At 34.7% G+C, this 20411-nt stretch overlaps 1 non-coding gene across 1 annotated transcript; it reads right to left on the minus strand.

Moving 5' to 3' along the window:
* Positions 1 to 11212: 11212 nt before the first annotated feature.
* Positions 11213 to 11321, minus strand: LOC112731150 (small nucleolar RNA R71). Its single transcript, XR_003166941.1, has one exon. It is a non-coding gene; the product is annotated as a small nucleolar RNA R71 (small nucleolar RNA).
* Between the last annotated feature and the right edge of the window lie 9090 nt (positions 11322 to 20411).

Raw genomic sequence — 20411 nt, forward strand, 5'->3', positions numbered from 1 at the left:
TTAGAGAAGTATTTATTAATCAAAAAATTATAAAGTTATTTTTTATTAAAAATATTATTCATACACCAAAAATTAACTACTAAAATCAACTACTAATATATTTGTGTATAAATACACGTGTGATTTAATAATTTATTTTTAATGTGTATTTATATTCTAATATGTATTTTATACTAGTGGGTGACTTTGATAACTAATCTTAGTGTTAGCATAGTCATTCTTTATATATACATTTTCTTTTACCAAATGAAATAATACCTTAAAAATAATTGTTCTAAAGCAAGCTAACCAAAATTTAAAACATGAATATTTAATTAAATATGTAAACTAAGTTAATACTAATGAAAAAAATTAGATAATTTAAAAAAAATATTTGTATTTTTTATCTTTTGATATTTCTTTGAGATAACTCAATCTCAAACATTATACAGTGTCCTTACTGTGAATTTTAAAAAACATAAAAACCAATTTTTACAAGAGTAAAAAATTGTTTATAGTTAAAAATGTAAATAGGTCAAGTGAGGTTTTAATTCTCAATATATCAAGTCTATAATATGATTAATTGATTTGAGCTGGTCTATTATCAACTATTTGTCAAGTATTAACTCTGATATGCTATTGAGTATAATCTAAAACATGTTTAAAAAGCCTAATATTTTTTATATGTAATATATTAAATTTAATATAAAAATATTATTTATATATTAAAAAATATTTGTCCTATAGATAAGGTGTCTTTCTAAACGGATTGTTAATTCATTAACCCAAATATCAAGTACAAATAGTTTTAGATAGAAATTTGGATACTTTTAAAATGATTAAAAATATAGCTCAATTCAGCTTCTCCATTTTCTTTATTTCATCTTCTTTTATTATCAGTTTTTTGCCCTACGGCTCACTTCTATTGTCTCCATGAGTCTCCTTACATGTCTCTTACTCTTCTCTTCTAACTTTATCTGCATCTTCTACATCCAAGGAGCAAACAAAATAAAAATATGAGATTATAAAACATAACTAGATCATAAAATATATGACACTTTAATAGATATGAAAGATACCTGATTGATGATATCTAGCCAAGGAATCGCACACGTATTTCCATTTTAATTTTTAGTTGGCACATATGGGCTACAATATTAACACTTTTTCCAAGGAGCATAAGAGAAGCACTTAAGAACTTTTTCATTAGAGTGATTGCTGTACAAAAATGAAGAATCGAGTCGTTAATTCAAAAATAAAAATAAAAGTTAATGTTATAGTATTAGATTTGTAATGATTGCATATATTTTTTTTTATATTTGATTACATTGTTTATTATTAACAATTTCTTTTTTTATATAGATATTTTGATTTTTTTTTTAAATAATTTTTACAAATAATTTATGTAAATAAATTAATTAATAACTAATATTAAACAAATATCTTAAATTAAAACTGATTATATTTTTGTCTAAAACATATCTATAGACTGAAATGTATTAGGTGTTTACACAGTCATCAACGCATTAATATGAGTACAGATTAGGTACCAGCTGCCACCAACTATCAGAATGGAGCATCATACTATACTACTATAGTATTCGGTAATTAGTAGGGGGCAACTTTATAAAACTTGGTCCGAACTCCAAAGAGCTTTGGTTTTGGGTGTTCTAGAAAAAGTTAGAACAGGAAACTCAGTTTCATAAAAAAAAAATAGCAATAAGACAACACAATAAAATTATACAACTCTGATCAGAGCTCCAATCATTTGGTAAATTCTACTTCATCAGGTTTTTCTTTTTGCTAACAGATTAATCACAATATTAATCTCCCTTTTAATAAGATTAAATTAAACCTCTTAATTAAAATTTAATAGTCCAATGATAGATTAGTAAATGAGAACTAATATAAGAATATTAATATAATTAATAATTAATTTAATTAGTTGATGAGAATATTGTATTTTATTGTGATTGAGATACTGATATAATGTGACCAATTTTTATTGTAGTCTATTATTATGTATCTAATCTAGTATGTATGTACTAAAAATACGTAACTATAATTATACCGTTATATAATATATATTAAAATATAAAATATATATTTTTATATATAAATATATTATAATTAATTTGATAATTAATTTTTTGTATATATATAATAATTTTATTATGTATCTATCTGCTATTATCTTTAATGCACAAAAATTGGAATAGAAGAAAGCGTGTCAACTCTTCTGCATTACTTGCATGCAAATAATTTGTTTTTTTTGGCAATTTATTTGAATAAAATAAATAAAATTTAAAATTATATAAATATTTTAAATTAAAATTAGTTACATAACTTGTTTTAAATATTTTTATATAAATTGAATGAAATTAATTTAATTTATATTATTTACATATAAATCAAATTAACTTGATTCAATTTGTTATATATATTTTATACTAATAATAATTAATTTAATTTCCTATATATATGTTGAATCAATAAAAAGAAGAGAAGCAAGTTCACTGCCTCATAGGAAAAAAAACGCATCTTATACTTTCAACTGTGAGCATCATGAGGGTTGCATCCAATAAATTATTAGATTTCTTATTTTAGTTTGGGTTTCGTTCTATTGAAAATAAAATTTTATATATTTTAATTTAAGATAATTTCTAAAGAAACTAGCTCAAATAAACGATTGTTTATTATTATTATTATTATTATTATCGTGCTTTGATATTCATTTCATTTCATTTAATTTGCGTTATGCAGGAGTAATACTTCATTTCTTCTTGTAGACAACATGAGAAAACAAAATATAAATAGGTTTTAATAATAAAATTGTTTAATTTGTGATCTATAATGTACGGACACTGATACAAATACGAAATATGATATGATACGAAATATACTGACACACAAATTTTAAAATTTTATAAGATATAAAAAATATATATATAATATAAAATATTTTTTAAATAAATTATAATGATATTTTAATATTTTATTGATATTAAAATATAAATTAATTTTTTTAATTATTTTTAATGTTTTATTTTAATTATATAAAATATTTTTTATTTTAATAATAATAATAATAATACATACTATTTTTAAATTTATTTAAAAAATACATGTTAAGAATAAGGTTGGATACATTAATACAATAGACACATTAAACAAATATCAATGAATACCATGTTTAAAATGTATTCGATAACATAACAACTCAGACAAATATCCATGTTTCTAAACTTGTGATAAACTTGAATATCAAAGAAATCGATATATGGATTTGTTTTAGGGGGTTTATCTTCTGGATTTTTTAAGCTATAAACATTATCTTCTAGATTGTTTAACTTAGTATATGCAAATGAAAAAAAAAGTCAACGGAGTTACCCCTATAATTTAGTTTTGTCCCTACTAATTAGAAATAAGGACCCGCTTACATTAATTTAAAGAACAAAACACATCGCGTTGATGCAGTAGAGATGCATTAAAACTAAGTTTGAATACTAGTTTACGATAAAAATATAGAAATAGTAGACACAGAAATTAGTTTAATTGTAAAAATAGAGACAGCGATATAATATAACTTCTTATTTTTGAGACAACTTTTTTTATGTATTCATTAAAATTTAGGACGAAAGATATTTGTCTTATTTGCTTTTATATTTATGCTTATTGTTTGTTAATTATTTTATTAGTTCTTAAAGTATTATTAAATTTTTAATTAGGTTTTTACCATTTGAAAATTTATAACTGAATTTCTACTAGTAGTTATATTTTACAAAAAAACATAATAATACAAACAACAACAACAAAGTCTTGTCCCACTAATTAAGTGGGGTCGACTACATGAATCAAACAACGCCATTGTACTCTGTATGTATCATGTCTACAGAGAGACCGTTTATATGTAGATCTCGTTTGACCACCTCATGGATGGTCTTCTTAGGTCTTCTTCTGCCTTTCGCCCTTTGTCCATCTTCCATCTCATCCACTCTCCTGACTAAATGTTCTATCGGTCTTCTTCTCACATGTCCAAACCACCTGAGACGCGATTCAACCATCTTTTCCACAATGGGTGCTACTCTAACTCTCTCCCTTATATCTTCATTCCTTATTTTATCCAATCGCATATGACCACTCATTCATCTCAACATCTTCATCTCTCCCACACTCAGCTTATGTTCGTCCTCCCCTTTAGCCGCCCAACACTCCGTACCATACAGCATAGCCGGTCTTATAGCGGTGCGATAGAATTTACCTTTAAGTTTTAAAGGCACTTTTTTGTTGCATATAAAACCAGATGCACCCCGCCATTTTGACCAACCTGCTTGGATCCTATGATTTACATCCTGTTCAATCTCTCCATTATCCTGTATGATGCATCCAAGATACTTAAAACTTTTAACTTTTCGTAGGATGTTTTCTCCAATCTTCACCTCTATATTGGGGTTTTCCCTTCTCAGACTGAACTTACATTCCATATATTCCGTCTTGCTACGGCTTATGCGCAGACCATACACTTCTAGAGCTTCTCTCTATAACTCCAACTTCTTATTTAGGTCTTCCCTTGACTCTCCCATAAGGACGATATCATTGGCAAAAAGCATGCACCATGGCACAGGCTCTTGGATGTGCTCTGTGAGTACTTCCAAGACTAATGTGAAAAGGTATGGACTTAAGGATGATCCCTGGTGTAATCCTATACTAATAGGGAATTCCTCTGTCACACTACCTTAAGTCTTCACACTAGTTGTGGCCCCATCATACATGTCTTTAATTGCTCGAATATATGCGATCCTTACTCTCCTCTTTTCTAAAACCTTCCATAAGACCTCCCTTGGTACCCTATCATACGCTTTTTCCAAATCAATAAACACCATATATAGATCCCTTTTATTACTACGATACCTCTCCATCATCCTTCTTAATAGGTATATCGCTTCAGTGGTAGATCTGCCTGGCATAAATCCAAATTGGTTCTCTGTTACTTGTATCTCTTTTCTCAACCTCCGTTCTATCACCCTTTCCCATAACTTCATAGTATGACTCATAAGATTAATCCCTCTATAGTTTCTGCAACTTTGTATATCCCCCTTATTCTTGTAGATAGGTACCAAGGTGCTCTTTCTCCACTCATCAGGCATCTTCTTTGACCTTAAAATCACATTAAAAAGCATGGTTAACCAGTTGATGCCTTTTTCTCCAAGACCCTTCCAAACCTCAATCGGAATATTATCAGGTCCTACTGCCCTGCCATTTTTCATCTGCTTTAGAGCCTCTTTTACCTCGAAGTCTCGAATCCTTCGATAGTAGTCAAAGTTTTGATCTTCTTTCCTTGTGCATAATCGACCAAGGCTCAGAAGAGTCTTCTGTCCCTCATTAAATAACTCGTAGAAGTAGCTCTTCCACCTTTCATTAATCTTCTCCTCTTGAGCCAATACCTCTCCATCCTTATCCTTTATGCACTTAACCAGATCCAAATCTCTCGTTCTTCTTTCCTGGCTCTTTGCGATTCTATATATACCTTTTTCTCCTTCTTTCGTGCCCAAAGACTGGTAGAGACCCTCATATGCTCTTGTTCTTGCTTCACTTACAGCCACTTTTGTCTCTTTCTTAGCCGCCTTATATTTTTCCCAATTATCTGCATTGCGGCATAAAGACCACTCTTTAAAGCATTCCCTTTTTATCTTTATCTTTTCTTGTATACTCGCATTCCACCACCAGGACTCCTTGTCTCTTGGTCCTATTCCTTTAGATTCACCAAAACTTTCTTTTGCTGTTCTTCTAATTACTTCTGCCATCTCCCTCCACATCTCTTCCGCGCTTCCATTCCCATCCCACTTTGCCTCTTCTCCTACCCGTCTTAGGAAGCTTCTTTGTTCCTCACCTTTCATCCGCCACCACCTCGTCCTTGGGTTCTTCGTATGATGTCTTTTCCTCAACTTTTGCTTAACGCGAAAATTCATGACGAGTACCCTATGTTGTGTTGTCAAACTCTCTCCCGGGATAATTTTACAGTTAATGCAAAATTTTCGGTCGACTCTCCTCAACAAGAAGAAGTCGATTTGAGAGCTTGTCATGCCACTCTTATAGGTTATAAGATGTTCGTCTCTCTTTTTAAAATATGTATTTGCGATGAGAAGATCAAAGGTTGAGGAAAAGTCCAAAATAGTTTTACCCTCAGCATTGATCACCCCGAAACCATGGCCTCCGTGAATACTCCCATATCCAGTCACTTCTCTCTCAACATGGCCATTTAAATCTCCTCCTAAGAAAATCTTATCTCCCTAAGGTATGCCTTGAACCAAACTCTCTAGATCCTCCCAAAACCTTATCTTGTGTTGTTCGTCCGAACCCACTTGCGGTGCATAGGTGCTAATCACATGGAAAGCACCTCCCTCCACCACAAGTTTGATAGAGATGATCTGATCTCCCACCCTCTTGACATCCACTACGTCCTTCTTCCACTACTTATCCACAATTATTCCAATCCCATTCCTATTCTTCACCTTTCCCGTATACCAAAGTTTGAAACCAGAAGTATCCAACTCCCTAGCCTTTGCACCAACCCATTTCATTTCTTGTAGGCACATAATGTTAATCTTCCTCCTTGTCATGGTGTCCACCACCTCCATGGACTTTCCTGTTAGAGTGCCTATGTTCCATGTCCCAAATCTCAACCTTCTGTCGCTTCGACCTTTACCTTTTACTTTGTGAACTAGCTTATTTGCCCTCGTCCGTTCACGAAAACGTGAGAACCCTTGCTCATTTAACACTACATCCGGGCACCGATGCAGCGGCTCTTGCTTTGACACCGTACTCGAGCCATACGGCGCGTTGCTTCTGGGCAACAACCTAGCTTTAGCACAATAATGTCTTTGATTCATGTCATGGGGGTTTGGCTATATTTTTATGTTGGTTGCCGAAGACCTAACACAACCCTCCTCCTTTATCCGAGCTTGAGACCGGCTATGTACCGCAAGTGTAACATAGGCGGAGTTAAAAAAAAACACATAATAATAACTATAACAAAATATTTACTTTCATAATATTCTACTATTTATTTTATATCAAGTAAAAAAAATATTTAAACGATATTTTGTATTTGGTTAATGATGAGCGGATAATTGATACGCTTTTTGGCATTGTTTTTACATAGTTTTTAGTATGATTTAGTTAGTTTTTAGTATATTTTTATTAGTTTTTAAATAAAAATCATATTTCTGGACTTTACTATGAGTTTGTGTGCTTTTCTGTGTATTCAGGTATTTTCTGGCTGAAATTGAGGGACTTGAGCAAAAATCAGATTCAGAGGTTGAAGAAGGACTGCAGATGCTGTTGGATTCTGACCTCCCTGAACTCAAAGTGGATTTTCTGGAGTTACAGAAGTCCAAATGGCGCGCTCTCAATTGCGTTGGAAAGTAGACATCCAAGGCTTTCCAGCAATATATAATAGTTTATACTTTGCCCGAGTTTAGATGATGCAAACTGGCGTTCAACGCCAGCTCTCTGCCCTATTCTGGAGTTAAACGCCAGAAACAGGTTACAAACTGGCGTTTAACTCCAAGGAAGACCTCTACACATGAAAGCTTCAATGCTCAGCCCAAGTACACACCAAGTGGGCCCGGAAGTGGATTTCTACATCATTTACTTATCTTTGTAAACCCTAGTAACCAGTTTAGTATAAATAGAACTTTTTACTTTTGTTTTTACATCTTGGAATCTTTGGATTATCTTTTGATCCTTTGATCACGTTTTGGAGGCTGGCCATTCGGCCATTCCTGGACCTTGTTCTTATGTATTTTCAACGGTAGAGTTTCTACACACCATAGATTAAGGTGTGGAGCTCTGCTGTTCCTCATGAATTAATGCAAAGTACTATTGTTTTTCTATTCAATTCAAGCCTATTTCTTCTCTAAGATATTCATTCGCACACAAGAACATGATGAATGTGATGATTATGTGACGCTCATCATCATTCTCACTTATGAACGCGTGCCTGACAAACACTTCCGTTCTACATGCAAACAAGCTTGAATGCATATCTCTTAGCCTTCTGATTCATGATCAGAATCTTCGTGGTATAGGCTAGAATTATTGGCGGCCATTCTTGAGATCCGGAAAGTCTAAACCTTGTCTGTGATATTCCGAGTAGGATCTGGGAAGGGATGGTTGTGACGAGCTTCAAACTCGCGAGTGCTGGGCGTAGTGACAGATGTAAAAGGATTACTGAATCATATTCCAGTATGATCGAGGACCGACAGATGATTAGTCGTGCGGTGACAGCGCATTTTAGACCATTTTCACTGAGAGGACGGGATGTAACCATTGACAACGGTGATGCCCAACATAAGCTTGCCATGGAAAGGAGTAGGAATGATTGGATGAAGACAGCAGGAAAGCAGAGATTCAGAAGGAACAAAAGCATCTCTATACGCTTATCTGAAATTCTCACCAATGAATTACATAAGTATCTCTATCCTGTTTTATATTTTAATTATATTTTAATTATCAAATATCCATAACCATATGAATCTGCCTGACTAAGATTTGCAAGATGACCATAGCTTGCTTTAAGCCGACAATCTCCGTGGGATCAACCCTTACTCACGTAAGGTTTATTACTTGGACGACCCAGTGCACTTGCTGGTTAGTTGTGCGAAGTTGTGACAAAGAACTAAGATTATGAAAGTGCGTATTAAGTTTTTAGCGCCGTTACCAAGGAATGAACGATCACGATTTCTGCGCACCAAGTTTTTGGCGCCGTTGCCGGGGATTGTTCGAGTTTGGACAACTGACGGTTCATCTTGTTGCTCAGATTAGGTAATTTTATTTTAATTTTAAGCTTTTTGTTTTATTCTTTTATTTTCAAAAAAAATTTCAAAAAAATAAAAATAAAAATAAAAAAATTAAAAATTAAATTATTCTATATTCTTCAGAATTTTTAAGAATAAATTCTAGAGTTTCATGATGATCTGTTGAAGTCTGGCTGGCTGTAAAGCCATGTCTAATCCTTTTGACCGAGGTTTCAACTATCTCAAGAGAAGAGCTTCTTTGTCTTTTCCAGCAAATTAGCTGTTGTATATAATGTTCTGCTGAAGCTTGGCTGGCCATTGGCCATGTCTAGTATTTTGGACCGGAGCTTTCACTGAAAGCTTGGCTGGCTAGTAAGCCATGTCTAATTCCTGGACCGAAACTTTAGACTAACATTGCATGATTCCTGGAATTCTCATTAAAAATTTTGAAATCCTTAATTTTCTTTTTTCAATTAATTTTCGAAAAATACAAAAAAATTTAATAAAATCATAAAACCAAAAAAAAATAATTTTGTGTTTCTTGTTTGAGTCTATTGTCAATTTATAAGTTTGGTGTCAATTGCATGTTTATCTCTTTCTTGCATTTTTCGAAAATTCATGCATGTGTTCTTCATGATCTTCAAGTTGTTCTTGATGATTTTATATGTTTGATCTTTACTTTTTATTGTTTTGTGTCTTTTCTTGTTTTTCATATGCATTCTTGCATTCATAGTGTCTAAAAATTAAAAATTTCTAAGTTTAGTGTCTTGCATATTTTTCTTTTCTTAAAAATTTTCAAAAATAAGTCTTGATGTTCATCTTGATCTTCAAAGTGTTCTTGGTGTTCATCTTGACATTCAAAATGTTCTTGCATGCATTGTTTGTTTTGATCCAAAATTCTCATGCATTGAGTCTTTTTGTTGTTTTTCTCTTTCTTCATTAAAAATTCAAAAATAAAAAAATATCTTTCCCTTATTCACTCATAAATTTTCGAAAATTTGAGTTGACTTTTTCAAACATTTTTAAAATTTAGTTGTTTCTTATGAGTCAAATCAAATTTTCAATTTAAAAATTCTATCTTTTTCAAATCTTTTTTAAAAATCAAATCTTTTTCATTTTTTCTTTCATATTTTCGAAAATTTCAAATTGATTTTCAAAAATCTTTTTCTTATTTTGTTTCATAATTTCAAAATCTTCACTAACAATTAATGTGATTGATTCAAAAATTTTAAAGTTTGTTACTTGCCTATTAAGAAAGGTTCAATCTTTAAATTTTAAAATCATATCTTTTTGTTTCTTGTTAGTCAAGTAATCAACTTTGATTTCAAAAATTAAATCTTTTTAAATTTCTTTTTCAAATCTTTTTTTTTTCAAAATAAATGTCAATCACATCTTTTTCAAAATCAATTTCAAAATCTTTTCTAACCTCTTATCTTTTTAAATTTGATTTTCAAATCTTTTTCAAACTAATCCTATCTTTTTGTTTCAATCATATCTTTTTCAAAACTACCTAACTAATTCTCTCTCTAATTTTCGAAAATCACCTTCCTCTTTTTCAAAATTCCTTTTTGATTAACTAATTGTTTTAAATTTTAATTTAATTTAATTTAATTTTTCCTTTTTTTAATTTTCGAATTCTAACCTTAATTTTAAATTAAAAACAAAAATATTTTTATTTTAATTTATTTAATTTTCGAAAATTCTTCTCTCTCACCTCCTTCTAATTATTTATTTATCTACTAACACTTCTCTTTCACTCAAGAATTCGAACCCACTCTTCCCCTCTGTGTTTGGATTCTTATCTTTTCCCTCTTCTATTCTTCTCTTCTTATACTTACATAAGGAATCTCTATACCGTGACATAGAGGATTTCATATTTTCTTTTGTATTCTCTTCTTTTTCATATGAGCAGGAACAAGGATAAGAACATTCTTGTTGGAGCTGATCCTGAACCTGAAAGGACTCTGAAGAGGAAGCTAAGGGAAGCTAAAGCACAACTCTCTAGAGAAAATCTGACAGAAATTTTCGAAAAAGAAGGAGACATGGCCGAAAATAATAACAATGCAAGGAAGATGCTTGGTGACTTTACTGCACCAAATTCCAACTTACACGGAAGAAGCATCTCAAACCCTGCCATAGGAGCAAACAATTTTGAGCTTAAACCTCAATTAGTTTCTCTGATGCAACAGAACTGCAAGTTTCATGGACTTCCATCAGAAGATCCGTTTCAGTTCTTAACTGAATTCTTGCAGATCTGTGATACTGTTAAGACCAATGGGGTTGACTCCGACGTCTATAGGCTTATGCTTTTCCCATTTGCTGTAAGAGACAGAGCTAGAATATGGTTGGACTCTCAACCTAAAGATAGCCTGAACTCTTGGGATAAGCTGGTCACGGCTTTCTTAGCCAAGTTCTTTCCTCTTCAAAAGCTTAGTAAGCTTAGAGTGGATGTTCAAACCTTCAGACAGAAGGAAGGTGAATCCCTCTATGAAGCTTGGGAGAGATACAAGCAACTGACCAAAAAGTGTCCTTCTGACATGATTTCAAAATGGACCATCCTGGATATATTCTATGATGGTCTGTCTGAATTATCAAAGATGTCATTGGACCATTCTGCAGGTGGATCCATTCACCTAAAGAAAACGCTTGCAGAAGCTCAGGAACTCATTGATATGGTTGCAAATAACCAGTTCATGTACACTTCTGAAAGGAATCCTGTGAGTAATGGGATGCCTCAGAGGAAGGGAGTTCTTGAGATTGATGCTCAGAACAAAATATTGACTCAGCAAGTCAATATAATTTCTCAGAGTCTGAATGGAATGCAAGCTGCATCCAACAGTACTCAAGAGGCATCTTCTGAAGAAGAAGCTTATGATCCTGAGAACCCTGCAATAGCAGAGGTGAATTACATGGGTGAACCCTATGGAAACACCTATAATCCCTCATGGAGAAATCATCCAAATTTCTCATAGAAGGATCAACAAAAGCCGCAACAAGGCTTTAATAATGGTAGAAGAAATAGGTTTAGCAATAGCAAGCCTTTTCCATCATCCACTCAGCAACAGACAGAGAATTCTGAGCAGAATCCATCTAGCTTAGCAAATATAGTCTCTGATATATCTAAAGCCACTGTGAGTTTGATGAATAAAACAAGGTCCTCCATTAGGAATTTGGAGGCACAAGTGGGCCAGCTGAGTAAAAGAGTCACTGAAACCCCTCCTAGTACTCTCCCAAGCAATACAGAAGAGAATCCAAAAAGAGAGTGCAAGGCCATTACCTTACTTGGTGTGGCCGAACCCAGAGAGGAGGAGGAGGACGTGAATCCTAGTGAGGAAGACCTCCTGGGACGTGGTGCACGAATTGTAAATCACACTTTTCACAAATCGTACCACTAACCAGCAAGTGCACTGGGTCGTCCAAGTAATACCTTACGTGAGTAAGAGTCGAATCCCACGGAGATTGTTGACTTGAAGCAATCTCTGGTTATCTTGTAATTCTTAGTCAGGATATCAATTATAATTATCAGTTTGGATTGCGAAAAATAAAAGAGCATGAATTAAATACTTCTTATGCAGTAATGGAGAATATGTTGGAGTTTTGGAGATGATTTGTCTTCTGAATCTTTGCTTTCCCCCTGTCTTCTTCTTCACGCACGCAAGGTTCCTCCTATGGCATGCTGTGTGTTGGTGGATCACCGCTGTCAATGGCTGCCATCTGTCCTCTCAGTGAAAATGGTCCAGGTGCGCTGTCACCGCACGGCTAATCATCTGTCGGTTCTCACTCATGCTGGAATAGGATCCATTGATCCTTTTGCGTCTGTCACTACGCCCAACCCTTGTGAGTTTGAAGCTTGTCACAGTCATTTAATCCCTGAATCCTACTCAGAATACCACAGACAAAGTTTAGACTTTCTGGATTCTCAAGAATGCTGCCAATGGATTCTAGCTTATACCACGAAGATTCTGATTAAGGAATCCAAGAGATACTCATTCAATCGAAGGTAGAACGGAGGTGGTTGTCAGTCACGCATTCATAGGTTGAGAATGATGATGAATGTCACGGATCATCACATCCATCATATTGAAGTGCGAATGAACATATTAGATAGAAACAAGCGTGTTTGAATAGAAAACAGAAATAATTGCATTAATTCATCGAGACACAGCAGAGCTCCTCACCCCCAACAATGGAGTTTAGAGACTCATACCGTCAAAGAGTACAAAGTTCAGATCTAAAAATGTCATGAGGTACAAAATAAATCTCTAAAAGTTGTTTAAATACTAAACTAGTAACCTAGGTTTACAGAAAATGAGTAAACTGAGATAGATAGTGCAGAAATCCACTTCTGGGGCCCACTTGGTGTGTGTTGGGGCTGAGACTTGAGCTTTACATATGCCTAGGCTGTTTCTAGAGTTAAACGCCAGGTTGTAACCTGTTTCTGGCGTTTAACTCCAACTTGTAACCTGTTTCTGGCGTTTAACGCCAGAATGCAACATGGAACTAGCGTTGAACGCCAGTTTACATCGTCTATCCTCAAGAAAAGTATGGACTATTATATATTGCTGGAAAGCCCTGGATGTCTACTTTCCAACGCAATTAAGAGCGCGCCATTTGGACTTCTGTAACTCTAGAAAATCCACTTTGAGTGCAGGGAGATCAGAATCCAACAGCATCTGCAGTCCTTTTTCAGCCTCTGGATCAGATTTTTGCTCAGGTCCCTCAATTTCAGCCAGAAAATACCTGAAATCACAGAAAAACACACAAAATCATAGTAAAGTCCAGAAATGTAATTTTTATTTAAAAACTAATAAAAATATACTAAAAACTAATCAAATCATACTAAAAACTATGTAAAAATAATACCAAAAAGCGTATAAATTATCCGCTCATCAGGACGTTCAGTGACCAATAAAGAGTTTCCCTTTGAGGAACCAAAGGAATCCGAGGCTCATCTAGAGACCATAGAGATTCCATTGAACCTCCTTATACCATTCATGAGCTCTGATGACTATTCATCTTCTGAAGAAGATGACTATTCATCTTCTGAAGAAGATGAAGACATTGCTGAAGAGCAAGTTGCTCAATATTTAGGAGCAATCATGAAGCTGAATGCCAAATTATTTGGTAATGAGACTTGGGAGGATGAACCTCCATTGCTCATTAAGGAACTAAATGCCTTGGTTCAGCAAACTCTACCTCAAAAGAAACAGGATCCTGGTAAATTGTTAATACCCTGTAACATAGGCACCATGACCTTTGAGAAGGCTCTGTGTGACCTGGGATCAGGCATAAACTTAATGCCACTCTCTGTAATGGAGAAACTTGGGATCTTTGAGGTGCAAGCTGCCAGAATCTCATTAGAGATGGCAGACAACTCAAGAAAACAGGCTTATGGACAAGTAGAGGACGTATTAGTAAAGGTTGAAGGCCTTTACATCCCAGCTGATTTCATAATCCTAGACACTGGGAAGGAAGAGGATGAATCCATCATCCTTAGAAGACCCTTCCTAGCCACAACAAGAGCTGTAATTGATGTGGATAGAGGAGAATTGGTCCTTCAACTGAATGAGGACAACCTTGTGTTTAAGACTCAAGGATCTCCTTCTGTAACCATGGAGAGGAAGCATGAAAAGCTTCTCTTACTGCAGAGTCAACCAAAGCCCCCACAGTCAAACTCTAAGTTTGGTGCTGGGAGGCCACAACCAAACTCTAAGTTTGGTGTTGAACCCCCACATTCAAACTCTAAGTTTGGTGTTGGGATGTCCCAACCTTGCTCTGATTATCTGTGAGGCTCCATGAGAGCTCACGGTCAAGCTATTGACGTTAAAGAAGTGCTTGTTGGGAGGCAACCCAATGTTATTTAATTATATTTATTTATTTCCTATTGTTATTTTATGTCTTTTTTAGGTTGATGATCATGTGGAGTCACAAAAACTACTGAAAAATCAAAAACAAAATGAAAAACAGCTTTAAAAATAGCTCACCCTGGAGGAAGAACTTACTGGCGTTTAAACGCCAGTAAGAAGCATCAAACTGGCGTTTAACACCAGAAAGAAGCATCAAGCTGGCGTTAAATGCCAGAAACAAGCACCAAACTGGCGTTTAACGCCAGAACAGAGCATGAAAATGGCATTAAACGCCAGAAACAAGCAACATTTGGGCGTTTAACGCCAAAAAAAGCAACAAGCTGGCATTTAACGCCAGACATGCATGCTAAGGGCGTTTTACACACCTAATTGGAGCAGGGATGTTAAGTCCTTGACCCCACTAGATCTGTGGACCCCACAGGATCCCCACATTTTCTTCTCTCCTCTTCACACCTTTTCATAACTCTCTTCCACAAATACCCCTCACCAATCACCTCAATCACTCTTCCACATCACCTCTTCACCACTCACATCCATCCTCTCTTCCCCAAAAACCCCACCTACCTCCAAAATTCAAACTCTTTTCCCTCCCAAACCCAACCCTAGTGGCCGAACCCTAAACCTCCTCCCACTCCTATATAAACCCCTCATCCCCTCTTCATTTTCACACAACACAACCCTTTTCTTCTCCCCCTTGGCCGAATACACTTTCTCCCTCCATCTCCTCTATTTTCTTCCTCTTCTCCTTCTTTCTTTCTTCTTTTGCTCGGGGATGAGAAAATATTTTAAGTTTGGTGTGGTAAAAGCATTGCCTTTTATTTTTTCATAACCATTAATGGCACCTAAGGCCAAAGAAACCTCAAGAAAGAGGAAAGGGAAGGCAATTGCTTCCACCTCTGAGTCATGGGAGATGGAGAGATTCATCTCAAAGGTCCATCAAGACCACTTCTATGAAGTTGTGGCCAAGAAGAAAGTGATCCCTGAGGTTCCTTTCAAGCTCAAAAAGAATGAGTATCCGGAGATCCGACATGAGATCCGAAGAAGAGGTTGGGAAGTTCTTACCAACCCCATTCAACAAGTCGGGATCTTAATGGTTCAAAAGTTCTATGCAAACGCATGGATCACTAGGAACCATGATCAAAGTGTGAACCCGAATCCAAAGCATTGGCTTACCATGGTTCGGGGGAAATACTTAGATTTCAGTCCGAAAAATGTAAGGCTGGCGTTCAACTTGCCAATGATGGAAGAAAACGCACGCCCCTACACTAGAAGGGTCAACTTTGATCAAAGGTTGGACCAAGTCCTCATGGACATATGTGTGGAAGGAGCTCGATGGAAAGTTGACTCAAGAGGCAAGCCGGTTCAATTGAGAAGACTGGACCTTAAGCCTGTAGCTAGAGGATGGTTGGAGTTTATTCAACGCTCAATCATTCCTACTAGCAACCGGTCTGAAGTTACTATAGACCGGGCCATCATGATCCATAGTATCATGATTGGGGAGGAAGTGGAAGTTCATGAGATTATACCTCAAGAACTCTACAAGGTGGCTGACAAGTCCTCCACTTTGGCAAGGTTAGCTTTTCCTCACCTCATTTGCCACCTCTGCAATTCGGCTAAAATTGACATAGAGGGAGACATCCTCATTGAAGAGGACAAGCCCATCACTAAGAAAAGGATGGAGCAAACAAGAGATCATGGACCTCAACAAGAGCACTCCATCATCCTCCATGAGATTAGAGAAGATCAAAGAGCTATGAGGGAGGAGCAACAAAGGCAAGGAAGAGACATAGAGGAGCTCAAGAGCACCATTGGTTCTTCAAGAAGAGGAAGACGCCACCCTCACTAAGGTGGACCCGTTCCTTAATCTCCTTGTTCTTATTTCTCTGTTTTTTGTTTACTATGCTTTATGTTTATGTTTGTGTCTTATTACATGATCATTAGTATTTAAGTGTCTATGCCTTAAAGTTATGAATGTCCTATGAATCCATCACCTTTCTTAAATGAAAAATGTTTTAATTACAAAAGAACAAGAAGTACATGATTCGAATTCATCCTTGAAACTAGTTTAATTATTTTGATGTGGTGATAATACTTTCTGTTCTCTGAATGAATGCTTGAACAGTGCATATGTCTTTTGAAATTGTTGTTTATGAATGTTAAATATGTTGGCTCTTGAAAGAATGATGAAAAAGGAGAAATGTTATTTGATGATCTGAAAAATCATAAAAATGATTCTTGAAGCAAGAAAAAGCAGTGAATACAAAAGCTTGCGAAAAAAAAAAGAAAAGAAAAATGGCAAAAAAAAAAAGAAAAAGAAAAAGCAACCAGAAAAAGCCAAAAGCTCTTTAAACCAAAAGGCAAGAGCAAAAAGCAATAGCCCTTAAAACCAAAAGGCAAGGGTAATAAAAAGGATCCAAGGCTTTGAGCATCAGTGGATAGGAGGGCCTAAAGGAATAAAATCCTGGCCTAAGTGGCTAAACCAAGCTGTCCCTAACCATGTGCTTGTGGCGTGAAGGTGTCAAGTGAAAACTTGAGACTAAGCGGTTAAAGTCGAGGTCCAAAGCAATAAGAAGAGTGTGCTTAAGAACCCTGGACACCTCTAATTGGGGACTCTATCAAAGCTAAGTCACAATCTAAAAAGGTTCACCCAATTATGTGTCTGTGACATTTATGTATCCGGTGGTAATACTGGAAAACAAAGTGCTTAGGGCCACGACCAAGACTCATAAAGTAGCTGTGTTCAAGAATCAACATACTGAACTAGGAGAATCAATAACACTATCTGAATTCTGAGTTCCTATAGATACCAATCATTCTGAACTTCAAGGGATAAATTGAGATGCCAAAACTATTCTAGAGGCAAAAAGCTACTAGTCCCGCTCATCTGAATGGAGCTAAGTTTCATTGATATTTTAGAATTTATAGTATATTCTCTTCTTTTTATCCTATTTGATTTTCAGTTGCTTGGGGACAAGCAACAATTTAAGTTTGGTGTTGTGATGAGCGGATAATTGATACGCTTTTTGGCATTGTTTTTACATAGTTTTTAGTATGATTTAGTTAGTTTTTAGTATATTTTTATTAGTTTTTAAATAAAAATCACATTTCTGGACTTTACTATGAGTTTGTGTGTTTTTTTGTGATTTCAGGTATTTTCTGGCTGAAATTGAGGGACTTGAGCAAAAATCAGATTCAGAGGTTGAAGAAGGACTGCAGATGCTGTTGGATTCTAACCTCCCTGCACTCAAAGTGGATTTTCTAGAGCTACAGAAGTCCAAATGGCACGCTCTCAATTGCGTTGGAAAGTAGACATCCAGGGCTTTCCATCAATATATAATAGTCCATACTTTGCCCGAGTTTAGATGACGCAAACTGGCGTTCAACGCCAGCTCTCTGCCCTATTCTAGAGTTAAACGCCAGAAACAGGTTGCAAAGCAGAGTTAAACGCCAGAAACAGGTTACAAACTGGCGTTTAACTCCAAGAAAGACCTCTACACGTGAAAGCTTCAATGCTCAGGCCAAGTACACACCAAGTGGGCCCGGAAGTGGATTTCTACATCATTTACTTATCTCTATAAACCCTAGTAACTAGTTTAGTATAAATAGAACTTTTTACTATTGTTTTTACATCTTGGAATCTTTGGATTATCTTTTGATCCTTTGATCACGTTTTGGAGGCTAGCCATTCGGCCATTCCTGGACCTTGTTCTTATGTATTTTCAACGGTAGAGTTTCTACACACCATAGATTAAGGTGTGGAGCTCTGCTGTTCCTCATGAATTAATGCAAAGTACTATTGTTTTTCTATTCAATTCAAGCCTATTTCTTCTCTAAGATATTCATTCACACACAAGAACATGATGAATGTGATGATTATGTGACGCTCATCATCATTCTCACTTATGAACGCGTGCCTGACAAACACTTCCGTTCTACATGCAAACAAGCTTGAATGCATATCTCTTAGCCTTCTGATTCACGATCAGAATCTTCGTGGTATAGGCTAGAATTATTGGCGGCCATTCTTGAGATCCGGAAAGTCTAAACCTTGTCTGTGATATTCCGAGTAGGATCTGGGAAGGGATGGCTGTGACGAGCTTCAAACTCGTGAGTGCTGGGCGTAGTGACAGACGCAAAAGGATTACTGAATCCTATTCCAGTATGATCGAGGACTGACAGATGATTAGCCGTGCGGTGACAGCGCATTTTGGACCATTTTCACTGAGAGGACGGGATGTAGCCATTGACAACGGTGATGCCCAACATAAGCTTGCCATGGAAAGGAGTAGGAATGATTGGATGAAGACAGCAGAAAAGCAGAGATTTAGAAGGAACAAAAGCATCTCTATACGCTTATCTGAAATTCTCACCAATGAATTACATAAGTATCTCTATCCTGTTTTATATTTTAATTATATTTTAATTATCAAATATCCATAACCATATGAATCTGCCTGACTGATATTTGCAAGATGACCATAGCTTGCTTCAAGCCGACAATCTCCGTGGGATCGACCCTTACTCACGTAAGGTTTATTAGTTGGACGACCCAGTGCACTTGCTGGTTAGTTGTGCGAAGTTGTGACAAAGAACTAAAATTATGAACGTGCGTATTAAGTTTTTAGCGCCGTTACCAAGGAATGACCGATCACGATTTCTGCGCACCAGTTAACAAAAAATACAGTAGTTTAATTTAGTTAAAAAATCTATGTACAAAATTTTATAACGTAAAAATTTAGTTATAAATTTAATAAAATTATAAACAACCTAAAATTTATTTTCTTATTAAAATATTAGTTAAAACAATAAATTTGGCTATGCTCGAAAGGATATTTTCTTTTTTTATAATATAATAGAATCCTCGTTTCTAATAATTGGAAAATGATTCTTTTTGGGGAAAAAGTAATTTTGATGTACTAATCTATATCATTTTTTTTTCCACTATGTTATCTAATTATCTGTTTTGTTTAAAGTATAAGACTAATAATATTTTATATGAAAATACATAATAAATGTTTATAAGGAATTTTTTTATATTATTAATTTACAAATGAAAAAAATTCAAGTTTTAAAAAGTTGAGAGAAAAAAATAAAAAATCTTCAGAACCAACAGTTTTTAACAATTTTAATTAATATTTAATCAACAAAAATATTAAATTATCTTTAATAAATAAATTTTATTAATTTATATATTGAAATTTTAATGAATATAAATATAAAATATATTAATCTATGTACATAAATTTTAATAAATATAAATATTTATTATGTAATTTATTTATATAAATTTTTATTAATATGAGTATAAAATATTGTTAGCCAAATCCCAAATATTGATCCAACGGTCATGTAATATTGCCGAAAAAGAAAAAGGGTTTAAGGCTTTTAAAGCAGGAAAGTGATATCCAATTTCTCAGTCATCTCCTCTCAAAGGGAGACGTAACTGTGTGGGAAACGTGTGGCATGATTTCTATGTTCCTTCCAGAAGCCCACCCCCACCCAACATCGCAACATTTCATAAGATCCAAATTAAAAATAATTAAATTAAATTCAGACCTTTATATGCCACCCTTTTCTTCTAGAGAAACCATGCACATACTAAGGAAAATGTCACAACCGAACCCAATTAGGCCCTGTCACTATCATTGTTATTAATTTATTAATTAGTCCATTTCAGTTTTGGGTTTTATATATAATAAATATTACAATATAATCATATGTGCCTCATGATACTTTCTAGGCAAATACATATCCCATCTTTTTTCAA

Source organism: Arachis hypogaea, chromosome 12 (genome assembly GCF_003086295.3).
Source record: "Arachis hypogaea cultivar Tifrunner chromosome 12, arahy.Tifrunner.gnm2.J5K5, whole genome shotgun sequence".
Lineage (NCBI taxonomy): Eukaryota > Viridiplantae > Streptophyta > Magnoliopsida > Fabales > Fabaceae > Arachis > Arachis hypogaea.